Source organism: Camelina sativa, chromosome 8 (assembly GCF_030686135.1).
Source record: "Camelina sativa cultivar CO46 ecotype springtype chromosome 8, ASM3068613v1".
In the NCBI taxonomy this organism is placed as follows: domain Eukaryota; kingdom Viridiplantae; phylum Streptophyta; class Magnoliopsida; order Brassicales; family Brassicaceae; genus Camelina; species Camelina sativa.
In genome coordinates, this window is record NC_141887.1 from 6,347,006 (window position 1) to 6,374,276 (window position 27,271).

The 27,271-nt window shown below is 36.1% G+C and overlaps 2 long non-coding RNA genes and 2 pseudogenes across 2 annotated transcripts; all 4 read right to left on the reverse strand.

The window, feature by feature from the left end:
* Positions 1-3,173: 3,173 nt before the first annotated feature.
* Positions 3,174-4,552, reverse strand: LOC109125897 (UPF0481 protein At3g47200 pseudogene; annotated as a pseudogene).
* A 3,984-nt stretch (positions 4,553-8,536) lies between these two features.
* On the reverse strand, positions 8,537-10,626 carry LOC104706544 (UPF0481 protein At3g47200-like; annotated as a pseudogene).
* A 3,164-nt stretch (positions 10,627-13,790) lies between these two features.
* Positions 13,791-14,820, reverse strand: LOC147939753 (uncharacterized). The gene is made up of 2 exons (XR_015563181.1): positions 14,622-14,820; positions 13,791-14,230 (listed from the first exon to the last, which is right to left on the reverse strand). It is a non-coding gene; the product is annotated as an uncharacterized LOC147939753 (long non-coding RNA).
* Positions 14,821-16,478: 1,658 nt separating this feature from the next.
* On the reverse strand, positions 16,479-17,432 carry LOC147939754 (uncharacterized). Its single transcript, XR_015564731.1, has 2 exons — positions 17,250-17,432; positions 16,479-16,854 (listed from the first exon to the last, which is right to left on the reverse strand). It is a non-coding gene; the product is annotated as an uncharacterized LOC147939754 (long non-coding RNA).
* Between the last annotated feature and the right edge of the window lie 9,839 nt (positions 17,433-27,271).

A 27,271-nucleotide genomic window follows, 5' to 3' on the forward strand; every position in this document is an offset into this window, starting at 1 on the left:
ATGTAATTAGTTTGCGTAATGGTAGCTAATTTTTCACAACTAATTGATCGCTAATAAGAAATCACAAAATTAGTGGATTATGATTAGTTTCAAGTATATTAGAGTCTTAATATTATGGATTGCAATTAATATATATAAGAAAAATAGATGAAAAAATCCAAGTAAGATCCACGCCCCTCTGTTCATGATCCCATTGGCTTACCCTAAACCCGAATATTGTTATCTCCGAAGTAGTAATGTTTGGGAGTAAGATTAGGAGTGTCCAGACCAATTTACCTTTAATGAGAAAATTTCGATAACTGTTTTGAGTGGCAGATTTAATAAAAACTATGAGTAATTTCTGGCATTTTCAAAATGTACTTCATTGTTAATAAATATTGACATGTGAAACCGATAAAAATATTTAAGTAATAAAGTTTGTGATAAAAAATTAGTGAAGAATTTCTAAATCGTAAAAACAAAATAGAATCAATATATTCTTGTAAAATAGATTACTTTTTCTTTAACAAAAGTATTCTATAGAGATTTTTGCTATGAAATAATACTAAATAAAAAACCAAAATAGTTAAAGATTTGGTAGACGAAGAATAAAAAATTTAAAGGAAAATTAGTAAGGAATTTATAAATCGTATAAATTAAAATAGACTATATGGATTACTTTTTTTTATACCAAAGTAAACTATATGGATTAATACTAAATAGTACAAACCAAAAATAATTAAAGATTTAGTAAAGAGGAAGATAAAAGAAATAAATACTTTTCTAAGTAAATAAATTTAAACAATCAAATTTTAAACTAATGTAAAGTACATTTGTCACAAAATTAGTGAAATGTCACATCAATAAATAAAGTTAAAAAACTATGAGTAATTTCTGGCATTTTGGTTAATCTACGGGGTACAACCAATTGTGATAGAATCATAAGTGTAGAAAAATATTACAAACGTTCATTGGTTTTGCAAAAATTAGACTTTACAGTAGATTTCATCTGTCTTGTCTTCATCTATTAATTTGTTTTGTAGCTTGGTGTCTTTTTTCTTGGTTCTGCTTCTCTTCTTTATTCCTATATTCCACGTTGAATTTTCTTCAGACTCTCATCATTCTATATTCACTAAACCATAGTGTTCCTGGAGAGAATAAATAAAATCGTTTAATTAGTATAGTTAAGATTAAGAACAATAAGTCCCGATTTAGTAATTAACTCAAGTTATGTACCTATATGTCTTGCGTGAATTTTCATTGGGCAAAATATAGAAAGAGTACACATTGAGAAAGTGGAATCTAGGAAAAAAAAGAGAAGCAGAACCAAGAAAAAAAAACAGTAAGCTACATAGAAGAAGAGTTAAGCGGAAAAATATAGAAAGACACCAAGTTACAACTTCGAATGTGCATGAGCGGAAAATGTAAATCACTATGCCAAACAAAAGAAATTTTGGGAATTTCACATCAACATATATATTGTGAAAAATGTAATAAATTTGGTACAATATAGACAAACTCGAATTCCAACTAACCTTTGTTGTTGGTCTCTCTTTTCTTGTTGTTTTCCTCCTACGTAAAAGAAAAAAACAAAAACAAATAAAAAGTCCTACCACTTACTCCTAAACAAACGGAGATTTCTGGAAGGATTACTTGAAGGAATGAAATCATATTTCACCCAACAACAGAAAGATATAACTAATCAATTGTTCGTAGAATCTGTAAGACGGTGTGGGGGAATTTTAAAAAGAACAAAAAGAAAAACTGAAGTATTTTTTTTTTTTGATCAAAAAAAAAAAAAAAAACTGAAGTATTTAAGGATACATATTTCAGTAGCAATTATCATACAAACTGATAAGGGAAAGAAATTGTTGCTGTCATAGTAGAGTAGGAGACAATTTAAAACTTTCATTGGCAGAAAACTGTTTCTCTTATGATGGAGATTAACGCTACAGTTAGATGGTCAACAAAAAATGTAAAAAAAAAAAAAAAAAAAAAAAAAAAAAAAAAAAAAAAAAAAAAAAAAAAAAACTCCACCATCCCGAATCAATGCTAGAGAAAAAAAGAGAGTGTAAACTATATTAATCTGGAATATGAACTTGCAAATCCAAATGAAAAATCCATAATTGTGAAGACTAATAATAATTGCAAAGAAGAAGAGACGACATTAGACATGCATGGAGAAGGTAAATGAAGTAAAACGTAACAAATCTGGAAAGCATAGCCAAAGATTTAACGATATCATACCGGCGTTTAGGTGGGCCAAAGTCAGTTTGTTAAGAACCGTCAATTGAGAAGTTAACATCGCGCATCATTGATGAACCATTATCTTGGTGAACTCCCTCGCCGAAGTGTAAGCCTCACCTTTCATTGTTTTCAGTTTTCAGCATCCTGACACAAACATTAGAGTGAAAATAATTGATTACTCGACAACGAAAGAAGACTAAACGGAAGGGAAGGAAAGGTTTCGTGCAGAAAAAATCAGAGACCCACTCATTTAAGTCATGCAAAGAGAGAGAGAGAGAAAACAAACCAGAGAGATTTGAGTGGGTATTTGATTTGTTTACCACCCATCTTCTTCCAAAGTCAGAATTGGTTAGAGAGGCTTAATAATTTTTCTTTTTCGTTTCTCTGTTACTGGTAGTTTTGATGGCGGATTTAGAAGAAAGAATGGAGGATGTTTTGAGAATTAAGAAAAGAAGATGTTAATGTATCTGTATTTACTTCGTTGATGAAATTGGGAGAGAACTTTGAGGGGAAGAACTTTGAGATCATGGGGGAACGGTTTCAAAGAAGGTGGTACTGGTTTTTTTTAAAGATAAAAGAAATAAATATTTTTCTAAGTAAACAAATTTAAACGATCAAATTTCAAACTAATGTAAAGTACAAGTGTCGCAAAAATAGAACGTAAAATGTCACATCAATAAGTTAAAAAAAACTTTGTCATATTGTATAAGATTCTTGTTCAAATAAATGGAAATGTTTTGCACCAAAAAAAAAAGAAATGGAAATGTAGATTACAAAAAACACAACGAAATGAAATTGAAAACCTAAGACTCCAACATAAATGATTAATAGTAGAAAACAAGGAAGAGAGAATAATAAGATAGGATGAATGCTACATGCATGGTCCAGTTGGAGACAGAGCCATGAGTGAAAGTGCGACATTAATTAATTAGAGCTAGCCACGCCTGGATAATTATGGTTCGATGAAGCCATAACTGAAACTAGTTCAATATCTTGGAGGACGGAAATAAGCAAAGGCTGCGAAGAAGGCTTGGATCATCGTGAGAAGAAGAAGAATTAAAGCAGCTGAAGATGATATAGTCCTCCATGGGGTCTTAGGTTTTTTGAAGTTGTTCACCCCGTCGAACACCTGAGCCATGAAACTCCTAGAAGGAGAAAACGCCAAGTTCTTTCCTACGTTCTTGAAGAACAAAGTAACTTCCTCACTGGTTCCAGTATAGTTCTCTATGATCCCTTTCTCGCATAAGAACATTGTATCCTCCTCTGTATTTATGAGGCAGCTCATGAAAGTAACATAACTTGTCATCTCCGTGGAATATCTCATATTATACTGCTCGAAAGCCACACTGTTGGATAAAAGAGTGCTAAAAAAATCATCAATGACTAGTAGTGGTATTTCAAGCAAAACGTTATTGAAACATATGTCCAACGGTGTATCTACATCCCCCCCTCAGCTTGAATTTGATCCCTCGCTGTCGAAGTTTTTTGGATGAAACAATCAGCCCAACATAATGGCGTGAACGTCTAAACGATTCGTCTTTCCTCTTGGAACAACATCTTCTTATACTGAGACAAGTGTCGTTGACGATCTCTCTAGCTATTAAAGCCTGTCGGATGAGATCAAGAAGATGGTTCGCCTTAATATCAATGTGTTTATCCCAATACACCAGTGGTCTCCTTATTGAAGAGTTGAAGAATTGGAAAGCCATCTTGTTTAAGCTAGTGGATGGAGCTAACTTTGATGTCTTAAAAAGATCATTGAGAAGAAAGAGAGGAACCTGTTTTTCAAGAAGGAGAAGATCTCTCTGAAGAGTCGGAAGTATCCATCTCAGCATGAAAATCGGATCATTATGTATTTCGTAATTATAATTTCTTGAAGCCACCATGAACAACATAAGAATGAAACAACCATTCGAGAACCATGAGATCAGTCAGCTCTTGTTTATTGAATGGAAGTGTTTCCGAATAAGAATCTCTGATCTTCTCTTCCAGTCCCCAGACAACATCGAACAAGTCACTTAGACCAACGCCCTTTTCTTCAGTCCATGTTACATATAACGTCAATTCTAGTTGTTTGTGCTCCTCAATCATCTGGAGATGTTTTTTTGTCAGTGTCATGATGATAAGGGCCGATTGAGAGGATCTTCGGTGCATAGGTTGTGTCATTGGTTTGTGTGGTAGTGTGACGAATTCTGAATATGGAACAAGAATAATAAGCTGATGATTCCCTCAGAATAGTTGGGCGAATCACGTTTTTCAAGAGCAGGAAATCTTCTCTATCTACTATCTTTTGACTTCCTCCAATCTCTTGTGTCGGATGATCCATGGCTCTCCCTACCAAATTAAGTTTCTGTAAACGTGAAAAAAAAAGAGACGACTTTTTTCTTTCTTAAGAGACGACTTTCTCAGATCAATAGGAGTGGCCAGGAGCAACTTTGGGTCTGCCTGCATCCATTCTTTAATAGTACTAGGTTAGTACCAGCGCTAAACCGCGAGACTGTTTTATATTTTATTTTTATTTTTATTATTTTTGGATAATTTTATATGTGTTTGTAATTAAAAAAATATTATTAATATAGTTTTTGACAATGTTTATTGGTAATATTTTTGGTTTTAGGTTTTTGTTATTATGTGTTGCTAGTTTTATTATTGTAATAAAATTGTAGATTAAAATCAATTTTTTTTCTTGTATTAAGATGTATTGGAGGACCATTATTATTGTTAGTTATTTTATTTTATTTAATCAATTTTGGCTTTTGCTATTTAATGTTTCTATCAACACAGTGGAGATTTTTAAGAATTTTTTGTTTTAAACAAATTGTTTGATTGTGTTATATCAACTCTACTTCCTTACACGTATATGAGATTAGTTAATTAATTATTAAACATATTATAAAAAATGTTTTTTCTCACCTCAGAAAAATTAACTCATATGAGTCGAACTTGTGTTCAAAATTGTCCGACCATTCTTTTGTTGGGATATGAAACTTTATAGAATATTTTTAGTCAAAAAAGAAATCCATCAAAACATTTTTTTTGTCATTGACATCTCCTTTTTGGGGTTTATGATTGAGCTTTTAATATGATGGTGGGGTCTGATTCACCAACAAAATAAAATCAAGTTTAAGAGAAAAAGTGACATGAAAAAAGAGACTTATTATAGGTTGAGAAAATGTTGAGTTGTAGTATTTATAATGTTTTTATTGGCTAACAATTTTAATGAGATTTCAAGCTGAGAAGAACCTAAAATGATGAGTTGTCATATGAGGAGAGCAAATTTCATAAATTGTATATTGCTTGGAATCAAGTTTCATAAATTTTTGATAATTTTAAAGGTAATTTTTTTTTTGTTATTATTATTTACATCATCATATGATACTTTCATTTTTTGATTTTATCAATTTAATTTTAGTATATTTTAAATTTTATTACCTTAAGAACTAAGTTTAGGGATTACAAACCTTTAATTCTTGATTTGTTTCTCACTCTTTGTTGAGAAACAGTAAGAGATATTACTCTTTGTTGTCTACATTGTAAATGTTCTTGATGGATCTCTCGTAATACTTTAGACTGAGCTACGTCAACCTCCCTCTCCTAGAATTTAACATAATTTATCTCTTACAACATTATAACATATTTCTACTTGTTCTCCTCTTAACCTAACACTTAAACTAAACAAACCCATTTATATATATGGGTCTTTACTACAATAATGACCCAATAGCCTTTTACTTTTAGTGACCAAGTCATGTTTCTTCTTCTTTGCATCTTCTTCTTCCTCTACGACCACCACACCACCAGTTCTTCAGTTCATCTGTTCATGCTTCCTCTGCGTTCTTCATCATCATCGCATCTTTCACTTTCTCATATTTCTATGTCGCAGGATTAAGTAATGATACAACTTCCAACATTCCCTCTTGATTCATTTGTTTAATCCCCAAAATTCAATTTAAGGATTTGATCTCAAGGCTTCTTCTCCTCTGTGATTCACCTCTTCAATGTATGAATCTCTTGATATTGTCACAGCTCACTGATGAGTTCTCTTGCTCCCTCATGAATCGTTTTTTTTCTTTTCCAAAGCATAAAAATCTGAATATCAAATGGATGTTTTCTACTCCAAAATCGAAAGAACAAAAGAGCAACAGACTCAAACATCAAAAACAAATCGTGCCTAACTTAAATCAGGACAATGTAGAAGAAAAAATCACTAAAACCAATTGAGAACAGCTCAATACTTAAACAAAACTAAGTGGGAAAACGTATTCCCTAACAACTTATAAGGTAAAAAACTGCATCACCAAAGATTAGTACAGAAAAAAACAAACGAAAAGAGACAACTGCATCCATCAGTGTAGACATGTTTCTGATCACTTCAACTTCTAAAAGAGACAAGTGCTCAACGATTACCTGGAAGCATCAAAAGAGAGCAAGTAAGTGAAACCAATCAAAGCTCCAAACAAAAGTATAAACTCATCTGAAAAATATTAAGAGGCAACATTTACGTGTAGAGCTTACCTTATCAATGTATTCATCACGGAGAATCGTTTCAACCTTGACTTAACAATATCCCCTAAAAGAACATTTGGAGCTTAGCATTCTGTATCCAACAATGATCTTTAAGAAGGAAATAGAGACCGACTTCACTTCAGCAGCGGTTTCTCAACTTCAAAATCCAACACAAGAAAAAACAAGTAGCAAAGAATATGAATTAAGAAAAATTGAGATAAAATCATTTCATTACCAAGAATTTGCTGAGGAGTCAAACGTTTAGTGGGATCAGGTTCCAACATCTGCTTCAAAAGGCTCTTTAGTTTTATATCCCTTTGCGAGAATTGGAACGAGGAGCTAGCTCACATATGGGGACGACATGTCCTTTGCTCCATCCAAGGAACAAACCGGTCTCCACTGCTGGAGTTGTCATCTTTACCTGCAACAAACTGACATAGAGTAGATTCAGAAATCGATTATGGAAATCTTAAAACAATTAACGATAACAAAGAAGAAGAAGAGAGTTTGAATCAGATTCCCATACCTGCAATGGAGGTGAAGCAGCCGCTGCAAAACAACAACTCGAGCAGTTCTTAATCAACAGAGCTGACAAAATGAAATCGATGAAGATGACGATAACTTCAAAACAGATAACACAAAAACCCTTTCAAGATCTAAACCCAAACAAATGAAATTGAAATGATATTATGGATTGAAATCCAAACCCTTTTAAAGACTATCTAACTTAAGATTTTTGGAGTACATTTTTGTGTCATCCTTTATTATCTCTATATCCAAACAAGTCCCAACTAAATTCTCTACAATCCTTACAACCAAACAAAATGATTTCCTTATTTGATAATATTAATTTTCTAAAATCTATCTACCTAATTTAAAGCAATATGTTAGATTAAAATATAATTCTCCTTTCACTTTTATTTGATCTTATATTTAATTATTTAAATTACTATTTAATACATTAAGTTAATAAAATTTTAGATTTTTTTAGCATATGATGTGATTTGAATTTTTATAAACGGATATATATTTTAAAAATTATTTTAGAATTTTTGTAACCAAACAAGTATATTCGGATATAGATTATTTCACATTTGAGTTATTTAATATATAAAGAATATATATCTTAATCTTTTTATTAATTACTGTGAGAACACACACATATATAACAATGTAACATTTATATTAAAACTCAAAGAAACTTGATCTATTTATAATATATTCAAAAGTTTTTTTAAAAAAATTGTCCCGTGGTGTACCATGGGGTCAAACCTAGTTGAGTTGTGATTACGGAACACTACCATGACGAGATCGCATGACGGAAACATCGAGATACAACCTAGTGTTAATATTGTGAGTCACCAAAAATTGTGCTTAGGTGTATTAATTGTTTTAATTTGATTGGATATTTATTTTAACTGATGTGTCAGTTTTTGTTTCAATACAAAAGCTGAGGTGTCATTCTCTCGTGAAAAACCTACAAGTTTTATTATATTGATTTGACTTTATTTGGATTTAGGGGCAACTTTGGGTCTCTATCCATTATTTATAGGTAACTTCAACCCCCAATAAATTGTAGAGAGAGATATATGAACAAAACCAAGAAAAACTACAAAAGATAATTAAAAAAAAAAAAAAGGGGTTGGCAGTTGGCACACAACACACAAAATACAGTTGCATACAACGGCTCCAAAATATTTTTTATTCAATATCGTAGGTATTAATGTAATCAAAAACAAAGAAATGTATATTAAAAAAAACAACAATACAACGAAATGAAATTGAAAAATTTAGGAGTCAAACATTAAATGATTAATAGAAAACAACACAAGAGTAATAAACAAAGATAGGATGATGAATGCTAGCTAACATGCATGGTACAGTTGGAGACTGAGCCATAGAAGAAAATAAGAAAAGGCTGCGAAGAAGGTTTGGGCTATGGTGAGAAGAAGAAGAATTATAGCTGCAGAAGATGATAGAGTCCTCCATGGAGTCCTGTGTATTTTGATCTTGGTCACCCCGTCGAACACATTAGCCAAGTAACTCTTAGAAAGAGACAATGCAATGACTTTTGAAGAACATAGTAACTTCCTCACTGGTTCCAAAATAGTTCTCTATAATCCCTTTCTCGCATAAGAACAGTGTATCCTCTTCTCTGTCTGTGAGGCAACTCATGAAAGTAACGTAGCTTGTCATCTCCGTGGTACATGTCATGTTAAACTGCTCAAAGGCAACGCTGTTGGATAAGCTAATAAAATCATCAAAGACTAGTAGTGGTTTTTCAAGCAGACCGTTCTTGAAACATATGTCCAACGGTGTATCTACATTCTTCCTCAGCTGGAATTTTATCCCTCGGGTTCGAAGCTTTTTGGCCGACACAATCAGCCCAAGAAAAGGGCGAGGAGGAAGAGGTGGAGGAGGAGGAGGAGGACGAAGAGGAGGAAGAGAAGTACTCCTCGATGATGTTTCCGCTCTAGTTCTAGCCTTTGAACAACATATCTTACCGAGACAAGTTTTTTTGGACGTCTTTGTTCTTGAATTATTTCCCTGAGGACAACTAAACATATTGATGCAGCATTGCGTTGGAAGGGTTGGTGAAGACCGGCCGGGTATGAAAGTCTTACGAAAGAGATCAAGAAGATGTTTTGCTCGAAGATTATGGTGTTGTGCCCAAAACCCTTTTGGTTTTCTAATGGAATAGTCGAAGAAATTGAAGGACATAGAACTAGATAACTCCTAATTCTAATTGAGATTGTCTTGAGCCTCTCTCTCTTATCCTTATCTCTCCATTGTAAGGATAATTCTCCCTTCAAAGCTTATCCAACAAGATTGTCATCTCCGTGGTACATGTCATGTTAAACTGCTCAAAGGCAACGCTGTTGTATATAAGAGAGCTAATAAAATCATCAAAGACTAATAGTGGTATTTCAAGCAGACCGTTATTGAAACATATGTCCAACGGTGTATCTACATTCTTCCTCAGCTGGAATTTTATCCCTCGGGTTCGAAGCTTTTTGGCCGACACAATCAGACCAAGAAAAGGGCGAAGAGGAAGAGGTGGAGGAGGTGGAGGAGGAGGAGGTGGAGGAGGAGGAGGGGGACGAAGAGGAGGAAGAGAAGTACTCCTCGATGATGTTTCCACTCTAGTTCTAGCCTTTGAACAACATATCTTACCGAGACAATGTTCTTGAATTTTTTCCCCGAGGACAACTAAACATATTGATGCAGCATTGTGTTGGAGGGGTTGGTGAAGACCGTCCGAGTATGAAAGTCTTACGAAAGAGATCAAGAAGATGTTTCGCTCGAAGATTATAGTTTTGTGCCCAAAACCCTTTTGGTTTTCTAATGGTATAGTCGAAGAAATTGAAGGCTAGCTTGTTGAAGCTAATGGATGGAGCTAACTTTGACGTCTCTAGAAGGCGGGTAAGAAGAAAGAGGGGAACCTGGTTTTCGAGAAGGAGAAGATCTCTTCTTAGTGTCGGCAGTATCCATCTCAGCTTGAAAATGGGATCTTCGACTGTATTGTATCCAATCTTATGTGAAACCACAAGGAACAACATAAGAATGAAACAACCATCGAGAACCACGAGATCAGTGAGCTCTTGTTTATCGAATTGAAGAGTTTCAGAATAAGAATCTCTGATCTCGTCTTCCAACCCCCGGACAATATTGACCAAATCACTTAGACCAACGCATATATTCCAAGTCTTTGAAACAAAGAACTCCAAATATACTTGCTTGTGCTCCTGAATCATTTGGCGATGTTTTTTTTATCAGTGCAATGGTGATAAGGGCCGATTGAGAGGATCTTGGGTGCATAGGTAGGTGGCATTGGTCTGTGTGACAGAGTGGGCGGTAGATGGAACAAGAAGGTTTACCTGATGATCCCTTTAGAAGACTTGGTCGGATCACGTTTTTAAGAGCATAGAAGCTTTCTCATCTTTGTCTACCATCGTTCTACTTTCTTCAAATTATTGGCTCCAAGGCAACGATCCACCTCAATAATTTTAAGAGCAAGGAATCAACAACACTTTTCTCTAGAGAACCATATTAGTGACAACAAGTCAATAGGTAGGTGGCGATTAGTGGGTAACTAATTCTCTAATAGTTTACTATATCCGGTTATACCGTGTCCGTCTAAAATTCATGATATTATAATCGGATCCACCCGAATCAAAGAGTCAAATATAAATAAAGACGCGATGGGTTTTTGGACTTATTGTAGAAGATGCTACTGGAGGCTCGAGCGACACGTCCACGATATGTTGGGGGTCAATTATTTATTTATTTATTTATTTTTGTCAACGAAAAATTAGATTGAAAAAGTCAATGAAATGGAAACTGTTTACAAACAAAATATCATGCGGAGAAGAACGCGCTTCGCGTGCCAGATAATCCGTATTTACATTTGCATTTCTAGAAACAAAAAATACAGAGAAAGAAGAAAATTCCTCCCTCTCACTCTTAATATAATCGAGATATGTCGAAAAAGCCAGCCTGTCATAATGAGAAGACACCATCTTCATCAAGTCTGAACAATCGTGTAGAAAGCCACATCACAAAAACCATACCCGATCATACACCGCATAGCCCACATGAAAGATTCGGCTTCGGCATGCAAGGGGGAAAGGCCCCGTCTAAAGTTTTTAGCTCCCATGGTTGGCATCAGATCCTGAAGCTGGGTACAAATCCATCATATGCCTGCAAATGAATCACCCACCTTCCAAGAACCATCAATGAAACAACGGTAGCATGGATAACTAAGGAAGAGAACATGTAGTCGTCCGCAGCCTTGGGTTAGAGCCAAAGTGGTGGGTAGAAAAATCCTCATCCTCACCCTCCTCCTGGCCTGCTGCCATGTCGTCACCTCACCTTCCGCCACCCGAATAATCTATTCTAGTCGCTCATCTTCATTCTCAAAACTCGTGCATTCCTTGCTTTTCCATATATACCACAAGATCCAAGAAAAAGCTCAAACCTGACGAGCAGGTGGGCAAATAAAAAGGGCATGATTCACTGTTTCCTCATCAGCACCACACCGTGCACATCCCAAATTGCAGGCCAGACCATGCCTGTGCAAATTTGCCGAAACCGAAATGCACCCTGACAATACCTGCCACATAAAATGCTGAAGTTTTGTGGACATCGAATGCCAAACGCTAGCTAGGAGAGGAGTAATCTCCGGCCCGCTACCAAGAGGCTGAAAAGTCTTTGATACCTCCATATGTGTCGTATGATATCTTGACTTAACCATATACTTTCCATTTTTTGTAAAATCCCAACCGAGAGAGTCCACCTTACGACATATCCCTAAAGGTATAGCCCATATGAATGCAACATCTAAATGATCAAAATAATCGTTGAGCAAATCCATCTGCCATGAATTGGTTCCACGATCAACTAAGTGAGAAATTTGAAGGTCATGGTCCTTAAACAGACCATTACTTATAGCTGTTCTCAAGAATTGAGCTGCTATCTAGGGATCAGTCCATATAAAAACGGATTCCCCGAACCCAACTCTTTTAATAAGCCCTTTGTTACTCAGAGAGCGAGCTGAAACAATACTCTGCCACTCATACGAGGGAGAATATGACCGAATTGTTTTTATTGTATTGGAATTCCTATAATACCTACCTTAGACTCTGGCAAATAGAGAGTTTGAGGCCCAATTAGTCGCCATAGTTGTTTAGCCAACAATGTCGAATTAAAATCATCCACATTCCAAAAACCTAAGCCGCCTAACTGTTTACTACAACATAATCTCTTCCAAGCTAGCCAATGCATACCCCCCGACCGATCATTTGTACGCCACCAAAAATTCGTCACTGCACTAGTAAGTTTGGATGTAATTGTTTTCGGTGGCCGAAAACAGGACATCAAAAACGTCGGGACAATAGTTGCTACTGACTTAATCATCACCTCTTTCCCCCCTTTCGATAACAATTTTGCCGACCAACCATTTGTCCGACCATGCAGCCTATCCCGAACAAATGAAAACACATTCGTCTTAGACCCACCCAAACTCTCAGGTTAACCTAGATATGAACCCATTTCGCCCAAATTTGTTATCCCAAGAACCCTGTGGAGCTCTATTTTTTGTCCACATCAACCATATGACCAAACTGAACCGTAAATTTTTTTAATTTTATTGTAAGAAAAACAGTCTCCCTCTTTTCACCAAAAATATTAGTTTACATATATATCTTTAAGTTTTGCTATATATTATTGCTTTTTCTTAATATGTTAGTTATATGATTATTTTTGTTATTCTCATTCTCAAAACCAGTTAAAGATACATGAATGTGTCGATAGCTCAGTCATATAGCTTATCATTACAAGTCAGTTGAAATTGTTGATGGGTACACTCTAATCTGAAGCACCAGAACGGTTTGTGACATTTCTCATTGGTAGTCGTAGATGCATGAATACGAAGAACTAATGGAGGATTTAGGCCTAGGAGGATTTGAGAAACGAAGGTGGAAAATATGGCAAGTATTTATTTTGCTTGTCATTAGCACTTAATTACGCTTATATAAGCATATTTCAAGATTACTAATGAATTGTTTGATGTGCAGGTAACTTGGTGAATATTGTTATCCCACGACCTAATCCAAATAATGATCCCACACCAGGAGTTGGAAAGGTTCGGTATATGAGTTCACTTTTTTTTTTTTTTTTTAAATAGTTTTAAACAGTTTTGGCTATCTAGCAACTAAGTCCTATGTATAGCTTCTAATGATGTACATGTGGATGATGCATCAATGGCTAGATTGGGGATGAATGAAATATTTTTTTTGTCTTTATCTATTTTTATTGTTTTTAACGGATTAAAACTGACTACAGCCAATCTGATCGAAGCCTGCCTCTATGGTGCTTTGTGTTTGATGGATAGATTTTGGCTAAGTTTGGTTGGTCCCATGATTCGACGGTTTTGGTTAGTGTGAAACATTCAAAATAGTAATAACGGTTGTTGTTGTTGTTGTTGCAAAAATAAACAATGTTTGAATTGTGAAAATTGGAAAACGAAAATATACATATTAAACAATTACACAAATTAATGTCAAATACTTTGATCTTTTAATAACATATCTCTTTAAATTTTGCAATATTATTATTGTTAACATAAAGATACATTATTTAGACACTTTGAGTTCTCTCTTTCAAGTTTTCTAACAATCTATACTTTTATATTCACACATGCAAGTGGTCTCCGTTCTGAGGTGCTTGTTACAATAACCATGGATATCCACAGCTCGGTCATATAGCATTTCATCGCAAATCGCTTGACATTTTTGGTCCGTACACCCTAATCTGATGAACCCGAACGGTTTGCGACATTGCTTACAATGATAGTGGCAAATGCATGAACCTTCCTCATCACAGTAACTTCCAATGGAACCTTTAACCGACGATGCACACCTTGCAGCACAGTCTGCACAGGATCCTCCTAGTGGAGTGTCACACACATCCGCATTTGCTATTTCGTTTAATAAAATCCCTAATTGGTGATAATTTTTTGAAAAATAAATTATATTTTTAAATAATATTACGGGTGCAAAAAGTTCCATCTAGTTAATTGATTAGAAAATTTTGAGTTTAACAAAATAAAGTTGAATATCATTCCTCTGTGAAATAATAGATGAATATGTTGAACAATTTTTCTTTATAATTTGTTCATTTCTCAAATTTTTTAATTGAATGAATTGAATAGTTTTTCAACTTATTCATCTCCAATGGAAAATAATGAGGATGAGATGAATAGTAATTCAACTCTTTCAAACTCTTATTTTGAGTCAACCATTTGCTAAAATATAGCACGGTTTTCTCTTTTTATAAGAATATATGAACATCTACAACTTTTATAAAATATAAAATATTAAAATGAATACCTGAAAAAAGGAACAAGCGAAAGAGAAATGTAGATATATTTATCATCCTAATAGGACCTATAAAGGATTGGTTTGTTTTGAAAAAAACTTTATATAGGTAACTAGGTTTATATAAGAGACATGAAAAGATATATGGTATTGATGATTGGATGAATATGTTGATAACTGTAGACTTTTACCTTTTAAATTTAGTGTAGAGATTTTAGAATTATGGATGTGACTTTAAAATATATAAAGCCTTTTTTTATGGACTATATCATCAAAAGCTTAACATAACCAAAAACATTTAAAGTTTGACTCCAGAATTCTAGATTTGTGAAACTCTCAAAATAAGTCAAAGTATTTACAAATAAGTTTTGTTTTGTTGTGGGAATTAGTATGGTATTGATATATAAAATATTTTTTGTTAAATGTACACAATGGTAATTATCAACAATTAATGCTAAAAAATACAAATGAAAGCATATTCATTGTTGAGATTTGCATGCTTAAAAATTTTCATATTTGACATTCAAAATTTTTTCTCAAATAAAATTCGGGTGGTCCGCGTTATGTTAGCTTTAGGTTGCTACTTGCTAGAACAAAGTTTAACTAAACACCTCTCGAGCTCTCTCTTAATCTCATATCAATGTCACAACTCAACACTTGATATATATATAGAGGCTTTCTTTTTTCTATTCCTATTAGGACTTAGAACTAGATAACTCCTAATTCTAATTGGGATTGTTTTGAGTCTCTTTCATATCCTTATCTCTCCATTGTAAGGATAACTTGGACTCTAAGCTTCGAAGCTTATCCAACAATCTCCTCCTTAAGCTTTGAATTATTCTTTATTAAGTCATGAACTCCAAGCAAGCTTCAAATCCACAGTTTGGACTATAACATATATCTTTAAGTTTTGCTGTATATTATTACTATTTCTTAGTTATGCTTATTTTTATCCTCGTTCTCAAAACCAGCTAAAGATACATGGATGTGTAGACAGCTCGGTCATGTAGATTGTAGCTTGTCATTACAAGTCAGTTGACATTGTTCGTTGGTACCAAAATGGTTTGCGCGCGACATTTCTCAATTGTAGTCTTAAATGCATAAAGACCAACACCTAATGGAGGATTTGAGAAAAGAAGGTTGGAAAATATGGTAAATATTTTTTTTGCTTATGTTATTAGCGCTTAATTACGCTTATATAAGAATATTTCAAGATTACTAATGAATTGTTTGATGTGCAGGTAACTTGGTGAATATTGTGATCGGACGACCTAACCCGAATCATGATCTCACACCAGAAGTTGGAAAGGTTCGGTATGTCAGTTCTTTTTTTTTACTAGTTTCAATTAGTTTTGGTTATCTAGCAACTATGTATAGCTTGATATACGTAACTACAGGTCTTTTTAGAGTATGGGAATGTGGATGATGCATCATTGGCTAGATTGGGGATGAATGAAATATATGTATATATATATATAATTAAGACTTAGTACTATACTTAATTTTTTTGAATACATAATACTTAAAATTTCTTTTTTAATAGTAGAATAGTTTCTTTGGGTATCATTCCAATATTATTCTAGTTCTATTGGTTTTAACAGGTTAAAACTGACAAGTCCCTGTCCGATCAAAGCCTGATCCTCCTCTATGGCACTTTTTGTGTGGTGAACTGATTTTGGCTAAGTTTGGTTGGTCCCATGACACGACGGTTTGGTTAGTGTGAAACATTCAAAATAGTAATAATAGTTGTGTTGTTGCAAAAATAAACAATGTTTAAATTGGAAAAATTGGAAAAATTAATGTCAAATACTTTGATTTTTTTGAATAACATATCTCTTTATATTTTGCAATATTATTATTATTATTAACATAAAGATACATCATTTAGACATTTTGAGTTTTCTCTTTCAAGTTTTCTAACAATGTGCACTTTTATATTCACACATGCAAGTGGTATATGCCCCGAGGTGACTCTTACAATAACCATGGATATCCACAGCTCGGTCATCTAGCTTTTCATTGCAAATCACTTGACATTGTTGTTCTGTACATTCTAGTGTGAACAACTGGAACGATTTGCGACATTTCTCACAGTGGTAGTGGCAAATGCATGAACCTTCCTTATCACAATAACTTCCAATTGAACCTTTAATCGATGATGAACACCTTGCAGCACAGTCTGCACAAGATCCTCCTAGTGGAGTGTCACACACATCCGCATTTGATATTTCATTTAATACAATCCCTATTTGATAATAGTTTTTCAAAAAATAAGTTATATTTTCAGATTATATTATGCGTTCAAAAAGTTGCATGTAGTTGAATGATTAGAAAAAATTGAGTTGAACAAAAAAAACGTTGAACATTATTCAACTCATTTTTCTGCGAAATAGTAGATGAATATGCTGAACAATTTTTCTTTATAATTTGTTTATTTTTAAAAAATTTGATTGAATGAGTTGAGTCAATTTTTCAACTTATTCATCTCAAATGGTAAAAAAATGAGGTGAGTGGTCATTCAATTCTTATAACCTCTTATTTTGAGTTAACCATTTGCTAGAATATGGCATGGTATTCTCTTTTTGTAAGAATATCTGAACATCTACAACTTTTATAAAATATAAATTTTAAAATGAATACCTGAAAAAAGGAACACGCCAAAGAGAATCGTAGATATATTCATCATCTTAACAGGACCTATGAAGTATTGGTTTGTTTTGAAAAACTTTATGTAGGTAACTAGGTATATATAATAGACATGAAAAGATAGATGGTTGATGATTGGTTTAGAGAGGAGTATTTAACTTGATATTTTAAGGATTTGGAGACTTTTAGGAGATTTGATTTTGTTTTAGAGGGGGTATTCAACATGATATTTTAAGGATTTGGTAAGATTTTAATATTTTGAATTTTGAAAGATTTAGGAGACTTTTAAAAGATTTGACTGTGTTTTAGGAGATTAGAGTTTTTATATTTTTCTAAAAAAGAAAATAAAATATGATTCTATGAGATTTTATTAGTAAACTTTGGGTGATTTTAAAATATTTACAACACAAAAAAAGATAATTATATGCCAAAAAAGAAGATTATGCTTATTTGTGAAGCTGGAGATGAAGATGTAACTTTGTCGCAACCACCATAGAGTCAAGATTTTAGAGTATTCCTAAAAGAACTTATTTTTCAATTGATGATTTTTATAAATCTTCTAAAATCCTATGTTATTAAATTTGGAATCTATGTAAAATCATTTGAAATCATTTACAATTTTTTTGTTATTCAATCAGTGATTTACAAAAGTTACTTAAAATCTACTGTTGTTCAAAATATCACAACTTTTTTATAAATGCTACTTTGAGTGATTCTACAAGACTTTTATTTGTTTTTTAGTTGAAAAATATGAGTAACAAATCATACTTTATGAGATAAAATTTTCTAAGGATTTCATAAGAAAATAATAGTCAATACAACAAACAGAGATAAACTTCTCGATCGATGCGACAACTCTAATCCCCGCCGATCACCAGTCACCTTCTCCACCCGTAAACCTAAAGCTTCTTCTCTTTCTCTCTCAAAACCAACTTCTCCTCCTACAATCGATCGAATCTGATAGCATACGATTATGACCAATAGTAATCTTCCCTAAAGAATCATCAATGTACGTTTTCCCGATCCTCTGTACAATCCTCCAATCCCTAGATTATCCAAATCCTCCAATTTGGGGATTTTTATTAATTCAGTATAATTTGGGTTGCAAAGAATTTTATAGCTTTGTTTAATCCAAAATCGAAGGAGGAACCTCTCTTTGCCTTATTACTAGTTCAATATAATTTGGGCCGCAAATTTTTTTATAGCTTTGTTCAATCCAAGATTAAAATTGATAATGGTCTCTAGCTGTGAATATAGTAATGTTTAATTTCTTCACAAACGCCATCAACATTACTATATTCACAAGCTTTGTTTAATAGCTTTGTTCAATTTTGTTTAATAAATTTGTTTGATTTTTATCTCCCATCTATGTTTCTGCAACTTATAAGTAATAATACTTATTTCTTTCTTTCTCCGATCTCATAGGAAACTCAACGTTGGGTTGGGTTAATAGGAACATGGTAAGTTCATCAATTCATTCGCGACCCAAATTAACTTGGAACCTCTTTTTTTTTTGTTTGATCTCAAAAAACACCATATTTTATTAATCAAGTTCGAAAAGGTTGGTTCCTAAAGTCAACCACTCCGGATTCTTCAAGTCTACATGGGGAAAAAGAGAACCTCTTGCTCATGCACTTGTTGCAAGGCGATCGACACAAACATTTATCGTTCTAGGAATATGAGAAATGGAAAAAACCAAAAACTTAGCTCTTATATCAGAAACAGTACCTAACTCCGTGGAAAAACTGGGCCACTCATCAATCTCCTCTATGACTTTGATAATGGTCGCACAATCAGTCTCAAAGTGTACTGATGTCAATCCTTGTTGTAACGCTGATTCCATTGCCCAGAGTAAAGCCTCCAACTCAGAATGAAGAACCGAGAGGTATCTCTTCGTACATATCAAGCCGGAAGAGATTAAAGGACTCAACAAAACAAACCCCATACCAGCAAACTGATCCTTAGTCTCCCAAGAGGCATCAAGTTGGCACCTAACTGGGAGACTAATTAGGCGCCAACACAAATAAAGATTGTATAGATTTTTTTTTATTTTTTTGTGTTTTAAAATATTTTAAAATCACCAAAAGTTTACTAATAAAATCTCTTACAATCTCATAAAATATTAAAATCCTATCAAATCCTAAAAAATACAAGTTTAATACAAGTTTATCTGTTCTTGTTGATCATGCACTTGAAGAAGACAAGACGAGACATGACATAGATTAATGGAGGTACAAACAAATCTTGTTGTTTATGAAGATGTATTGGTTTGACTGAAGTAGTGTCTGTGTGATACAAGAAGTGAAACAGGATTGTTGTTGTTTTATGTCCCCGAGAAGTTTCTAGAAGGTTTGAGAAGGCAATATTGAAGGACGGTTTGAGGATGAATTGAAGAGGAAAACTAATATTTATTTTGTTAAAATTTTACAAGAAAAAAGAAAATAGCAAAAAAGAAAAAGTCTTTTTCTTATGGAATTTGGAAATCTTCTCCTATATGGTGATTAGGAGGTCTTGTTGGAGATATAAAGAAATGTTGGGCACGTCCTAGAGAAGTAAGAGAGTTGATGCATAAAGGATAAAGACCCTAGAGGTTCTCATTGTGTGCGGCTTAGCTTCGCGGTTTGATGCTTGTGTGAAGAAGAAAAGAGTGGAAGGCTTTTTTTGGGCTAATTCTCTTTATTCGTAAGGCAGTTTCTGTTTCTTAGAAGGTTTCTTGCGTAGTTATAATCTGTAGTACTCTGTTATATCTTCTCTTCTTCTTGAATAGTCGTCATTTACTTTCTCGTGACCAAATCTCTCGCCTTGTTACCACGTACCAGGATGATGCAGCCTAACCCTATTCTCAATATGGCTGATGTCGCTGATGTTGGAGTCCCACGTACAAGGATTATTTGCTTAAATCTAGCGATTATAGCTGATGATGATGATGATCATGTAGACGATGAAGACGAAGACCTAATGGAAGATATATCTGTTTACAACCGTTCTTGAGTTTTTATAATGGAAAGAGAGTATCTTGCTGATTGAGTCTGCATGTCCAACAACATCTGAATATATGGTAAAAAAAGATCTTTATGTTTAGAAAACTAACCAGCAATTATAGGTTGGGTTACGCAATTTGGGGTGTTGTGTTTTAAAGGGTTCAATTATCTGTTACAGGGTTTCATATTTCATATGGTTTCCGTTTTTCGTATGAATATTTGAATAAAGAGAATAAAAGCAGAGGACACGTGTCAGTAGTTCGACGGGAAATCTTTTCTGTGGCTAACGGAACATCGACGTAGCAAAGGGTGAGCTGTCACTAACTGTCACACGGGGTCGTCTAGCTTAAGAAGGAGGAGTGACGTTTCAGCTTCCTTATTGCGAAATTTATCTAAAAAGATTTTGTAATCATCTTCTCTCTGAGTCTTTCTCTGTAAACGGTGTTAGCTTAACTTTACTGGAGTTGTTTCTTCCTCATACTCTTGTAAGTTAGGAACTGGGTCTTTGTTTATTTGAGAACATTGATTCATTTGTTCGGAGTCTAATCGGATTTGTGTTTATCGTTATCATTATCATAGGAAGAAGACTGATGCTGTTTAAGTTATAAATCTTTGGGAAACATGGTTACATGGAGCTGCCAGGATGCTTTATGGAAAATGTGACACTAGGGACTATTTTTTTTTTTTTTTTTTTTTTTTTTGAGTATTATGAGTTTATGTCTATTTTCATGATTACCTCATTGTGATTTTGGTGTTGGCTTAACTGGCGCAGGTAAAAAAGGGATTCGTAGCTGCCAATAAGATCTCTTGCCTTCACAAAATTGTATTCACCTTATGTTAACAATATCCTTTCATCTATTATTTACAGTGTTTGTGTAGATATTTGGATTGGACTACATACGTATATGATGTGTAAAAGTCACGGGTATATGACCTCTTGTTTAAACTCACTTTTCTTCATTCGTATCACTTTTAAAAAGTAAATGTTAATTTCTTCGAAAGTGAGTTGGTGGAATAAAGGAAGCTTCTGCGTTTTCTCAAGTCAAAGAAATACTACTAAGTAATAATAATTCAGCCAAAACTCAGGTCTCTTTCTCTCTTACTGAAAGATCTAAACATTTTCAAGGTCTTTGTCTTCTCTGGTATATACCTTCTTTAAAGTTCGACAAAGAAGCACATATTGTTTGTTAAAAACTCATTTATCCACCCCTAGAAAAATGTCTACAGGATGTCTAAGCTGCTTCAAGAAGAAGCAAAGAAAGAAAGAAGACAAACCCGTGGAAACAGAGAGGTTGCCAGAGCCAGTTGGAGAAAAAGAAGATGTAGAAAAAAAAGAAGGTATACATGACAAACCTCTGAAAGGAGAGAGATTGCCAAAGCCGGTTGAAAAAAAGAAACAGATGTGAAGTGTAGCAACTTTTGTTGTCTATCTATGAGAAGGAACTGTTGGCAGTCGTGTTTGCAGTACAGAAATGGCGACACTACCTGCTTCCTATTCATTTCATCATCAAAACTGATCAAGGAGTCTCAAGTATCTTTTGGAGCAGCGTTTGAATACACCAATCCAACAACAGTGGTTGCCAAAATTGTTGGAGTTTGACTATGAAATACAGTATAAGGCGGGTAAAGACAATTTGGTGGCTGATGCATTGTCTAGAGTAGAAGGAGCTGAGGTACTTCACATGGCAATGTCAGTAGTGGAGTGTGACTTGCTGAAACAAATTCAGGACCAATATGCTCAGGATGTGGAGATTCGGGGCATCATTGAAGCTCTCAAGCAAGATCCTCAATCCAAGAGGTATTATTCGTGGACTCAGGGAATTTTGCGTCGTAAAAGCAAGATAGTGGTGCCAATGAGTCTGAAGTTACGCAACTCTATCTTCCAATGGATGCATGGCTCGGGTAGTAGTGGTCATTCGGGTAGAGATGCCACTCATCAACGGATTAAAGGTCTCTTCTTTTGGAAAGGAATGTTGAAGGACATACATGCGTATATCAGGGCATGTGAAGTTTTTCAGCGTTGTAAGTATGAAACGGTCGCTTCTCCGGGGAAGTTACAACCACTTGCTATTCCTGATACATTGTGGACGGATTTGTCGATGGACTTTATTGAGGGATTGCCAGACTCTTCGGGAAAGACAGTGATATTCGTTGTGGTGGACAGAATGAGTAAGGCGGCTCATTTTGTGGCATTGGCACACCCATATACAGCTCTATCAGTGGCTCAGGCCTTTATGGATAACATTTTCAAGCTACATGGTTGTCCTAAATCTATTGTCAGTGACAGGGACAAGATTTTCTTGAGTAATTTCTGGAAAGAGTTGTTTACACTGCAAGGGGTAGAGCTCAACTTCTCAAGTGCGTATCACCCTCAGAGTGGCGGACAAACAGAGGTGGTTAACAGGTGTTTGGAGACTTATCTCCGTTGTATGTGCAGTGACCGGCCATTTGAATGGAGTAAGTGGCTATCATTGGCGGAGTACTGGTACAATACGACTTTCCACTCTGCCACTCAGTTAACACCTTTTGAAGCAGTCTATGGTCAACCTCCTCCTGTGCACTTGCCATACTTACCCGGTGAATCAAAAGTTGCAGTGGTCGCCAAGAGCTTGGAGGAGCGTGAAAGTATGATCCTCATCCTTAAGTTTCATTTGCTCCGGGCTCAGCATCGAATGCAAGTGTTTGCCAATCAACATCGCACGGAACGAAGCTTTGACATTGGTGATTATGTGTATGTTAAGCTTCAACCGTACAGGCAACAGTCCGTGGTTCTTTGCAGTAATGAAAAGCTGGCTCCTAAGTACTACGGTCCTTACAAAGTGATAGATCGCTGTGGTCCAGTCGCGTATAAGTTGGCCTTGCCAAAACGGTTCTCAGATTCATCCGGTCTTCCACGTATCTCAGCTGAAAGTTCTGGTTGGAAACAGTTTCACTTCCACAGCATTACCAGCGATGTTAAATGATGTTCTACTTAAGGAACCTGAGGTTGTGCTTGAGAGGAAGATGGTTAAACGCCAGGGGCGGGCGGCAACAAAGGTTTTGGTTAAGTGGACAGGTGAGGGGGAAGAAGAAGCAACATGGGAATACTTGTTCAACCTTCAGCGTTGTTTTCCTTCATTTGAACCTTGAGGACAAGGTTCTCCAAACAGGGGATCTCTGTTACAGGGTTTCATATTTCATATGGTTTCCGTTTTTCGTATGAATATTTGAATAAAGAGAATAAAAGCAGAGGACACGTGTCAGCAGTTCGACGGGGAATCTTTTCTGTGGCTAACGGAACATCGACGTAGCAAAGGGTGAGCTGTCACTAACTGTCACACGGGGTCGTCTAGCTTAAGAAGGAGGAGTGACGTTTCAGCTTCCTTATTGCGAAATTTATCTAAAAAGATTTTGTAATCATCTTCTCTCCGAGTCTTTCTCTGTAAACGGTGTTAGCTTAACTTTACTGGAGTTGTTTCTTCCTCATACTCTTGTAAGTTAGGAACTGGGTCTTTGTTTATTTGAGAACATTGATTCATTTGTTCGGAGTCTAATCGGATTTGTGTTTATCGTTATCAAAGATATCAGAGCTAAACGACCTCGGAACTATGGCGGAGACCAGATCTCAAACGATGTTGAAGGAGACGGTAGCTCGTGAAGCCAGTGTGGTCGTGCGCGAAGCAGAAGAGGCGCTTGGTTCTCAGATCTGTCAGATGATCGCTCGTACTGATGCGTTGGAGAAAAAGATCGTCGAACAGAACGAGAAGATGGATCAGAACATTAAGGAGATGTTTTCCGCGATTCGTCTCCTATCCAGCTCAAAGGAACCGGTTCAGGACAGTCTAAGGCAAGATCCGAGTTCCAGTTCCAAGGCGCCGGTTCAGGTCAGCCTGGTGCGAGATCTGAGTCCCCCGAGAGTTTCTGTGTCGAAGGAGTTGGGTCCAGATGTTCGAGCTCAGGGTTGTATTGGGCAAGCAACATCACCGGAGGGATATGATGGGATTACCGGAATCGGTAAGATCGATTTTCCTTGTTTTGATGGCAGTGGAGTTAAAGAATGATTGTTCAAAGTAGAAGAGTTCTTTGAGCTAGACCATACACCATAGTCAAGGAAGATCAAAATGGTCGTTGTACACTCAGCTCACTGGCATCATGCGCTGGTACAATCTGGTCTATATTATCATTTGCTGTGTGATTGGAATGCGTAAAAGTCAAAACTTAAGGAACGGTTTGACGATGTGTTGGATGATCCCATTGATGAACTCAAACGCTTGAATGAAACGGAGGGTATAGTGGATTACCACCAAAAGTTCGAACTACTCCGTACTAGGGTCAACATGTCGGAGGACTACTTGGTGAGTGCTTACCTTGCCGGGTTAAGGGTGGACACGCAGATGCATGTCAGGATGTTTCAACCGCAAACTGTTCATCATTGTTTGATGCTAGGTCGACTCTATGAGAAGGCTCATCCTCAGAGACCTTCTCAGCAGACTTGGTCTTCGGCTAAGGCATCTGGTGGTTCTGCGGGTGGCAAAGGTATTTTGGGAGTTAAGAAGGAGTATCCGCAGGAGTCAAAGGTAGTTGAGAAGAGTGATGGTCTGAACTCTAAGAAGTTTCTGTCGAATGCTGAAATGAGTGAAAGACGTGCCAAGGGTTTGTGCTACTTTTGTGACGAGAAGTATACACCGGATCACTATCTCAAGCATAAGAAGAAGCAGTTGTTCTTAATCGAGGTGGATGATGGAGAAGAAGAGAGTGAGGACGAGGGGCAGAGTTCTGATGAAGATCAGGTTAAACCACGGGTGTCAGTGAGTGCTGTATCTGGGGTTGAAGAATATGATACTATGCGAGTAAAGGGTACTTTCAGAAAGAAGATCATCTATATGTTGATTGACTTGGGTTCTACACACAACTTCATGGATCCACGTTCTGCAGACATGCTTGGTTGTGTGGTAGATGCTTCTCGGCAATCACGTGTCTCTGTGGCGGATGGAAGGAAGCTTGCAGTGAGTGGAGTAGTTAACAATTTTCAATGGAAGCTCCAAAACACTACCTTCGCTGCTAACTTCATGTTGATTCCATTGGGAGGTGTAGATGTTGTCTTGGGAATTCAATGGCTTCAGACCTTGGGAGTCATTTCATGGGAGTTGAAGGAGTTGGAAATGAGTATCAAGTACGGGAAACAACAGGTGATGTTACATGGGATCAAGCCGGGGTCAGTAAGGGCGATGAAAGCTAGTAAGTTTAAGAAAATCAAAGAACAAGAAGCTCAAATTTCTATGATCTATGCGATAGAGGGTGGTAGTACTGAAGAGTTGAGGTTGAGTAATGTGGAAGGCAGTAGTCAACTTGGTCCGAAAGAGAAAGGAGTTGAAGCGTTGTTGCAGGAATTTGAAGGCGTCTTTAAGGAACCAACTGAGCTGCCTCCTTTTAGAGAGAATCACAACCACAAGATTCCTCTTAAGGACGGTGCCAACCCAGTCAATTTAAGACCGTATCGCTATGCAGTGCATCAGAAGAAATGGTGGGAGACATGCTTGCGGCGGGCACAATACAGGATAGTTCGAGTCCATATGCGTCACCGGTGGTGTTGGTAAAGAAGAAAGATGGTACATGGCGCTTGTGTGTGGACTACAGGGGACTTAATGAGTTGACAATTAAGGATAGGTTCCCTATTCCATTAATTGAGGATCTTTTGGATGAGTTAGGAGGGTCAAGTATCTACTCAAAGATCGACTTACGAGCAGGGTATCATCAAGTGAGGATGGACCTTGATGATGTGCACAAAACAGCTTTCAAGACTCATAGTGGACACTATGAGTACTTGGTGATGCCTTTCGGCTTAACCAATGCACCGGCTACCTTCCAAAGTCTAATGAATACAGTGTTCCGAAAGTACTTGAGGAAGTTTGTACTGATCTTTTTCGATGATATCCTCATCTACAGTGCCACTAAAGAGGAGCATGCGGAGCATCTACAAGCTTTCTTTCAGTTGATGGAGGAGAACCAGTTATTCGCTAAAAGGAGCAAGTGTAGCTTTGTTGCAGATAAGGTGGAGTATCTTGGACATTACATTGAAGGGCGTGGAGTGTCGACGGATCCAAGCAAGATTGCAGCAGTAGCGGACTGGCCTATACCAGGGAGCCTTAAGCAGTTCCGGGGTTTCTTAGGGTTAGCTGGTTATTACCGTCGCTTCATACAAAATTTTGGAACTATCGCACGCCCATTGACTGCTTTAACCAAAAAAGATGCGTTTGTATGGTCGGATGAAGCACAACAGGCGTTTAATGAGTTGAAGAAGGCCCTATGTGAAGCTCCAGTTCTCGCTTTACCTCGATTTGATAAACCATTTCTGGTGGAGACTGACGAAAGTTCACAAGGAATTGGGGCAGTATTGATGCAGGAAGGACACCCTTTGGCTTATATAAGCCGCCACTTGAAGGGAAAGCAACTTTTGTTGTCTATCTATGAGAAGGAACTGTTGGCAGTCGTGTTTGCAGTACAGAAATGGCGACACTACCTGCTTCCTATTCATTTCATCATCAAAACTGATCAAGGAGTCTCAAGTATCTTTTGGAGCAGCGTTTGAATACACCAATCCAACAACAGTGGTTGCCAAAATTGTTGGAGTTTGACTATGAAATACAGTATAAGGCGGGTAAAGACAATTTGGTGGCTGATGCATTGTCTAGAGTAGAAGGAGCTGAGGTACTTCACATGGCAATGTCAGTAGTGGAGTGTGACTTGCTGAAACAAATTCAGGACCAATATGCTCAGGATGTGGAGATTCGGGGCATCATTGAAGCTCTCAAGCAAGATCCTCAATCCAAGAGGTATTATTCGTGGACTCAGGGAATTTTGCGTCGTAAAAGCAAGATAGTGGTGCCAATGAGTCTGAAGTTACGCAACTCTATCTTCCAATGGATGCATGGCTCGGGTAGTAGTGGTCATTCGGGTAGAGATGCCACTCATCAACGGATTAAAGGTCTCTTCTTTTGGAAAGGAATGTTGAAGGACATACATGCGTATATCAGGGCATGTGAAGTTTTTCAGCGT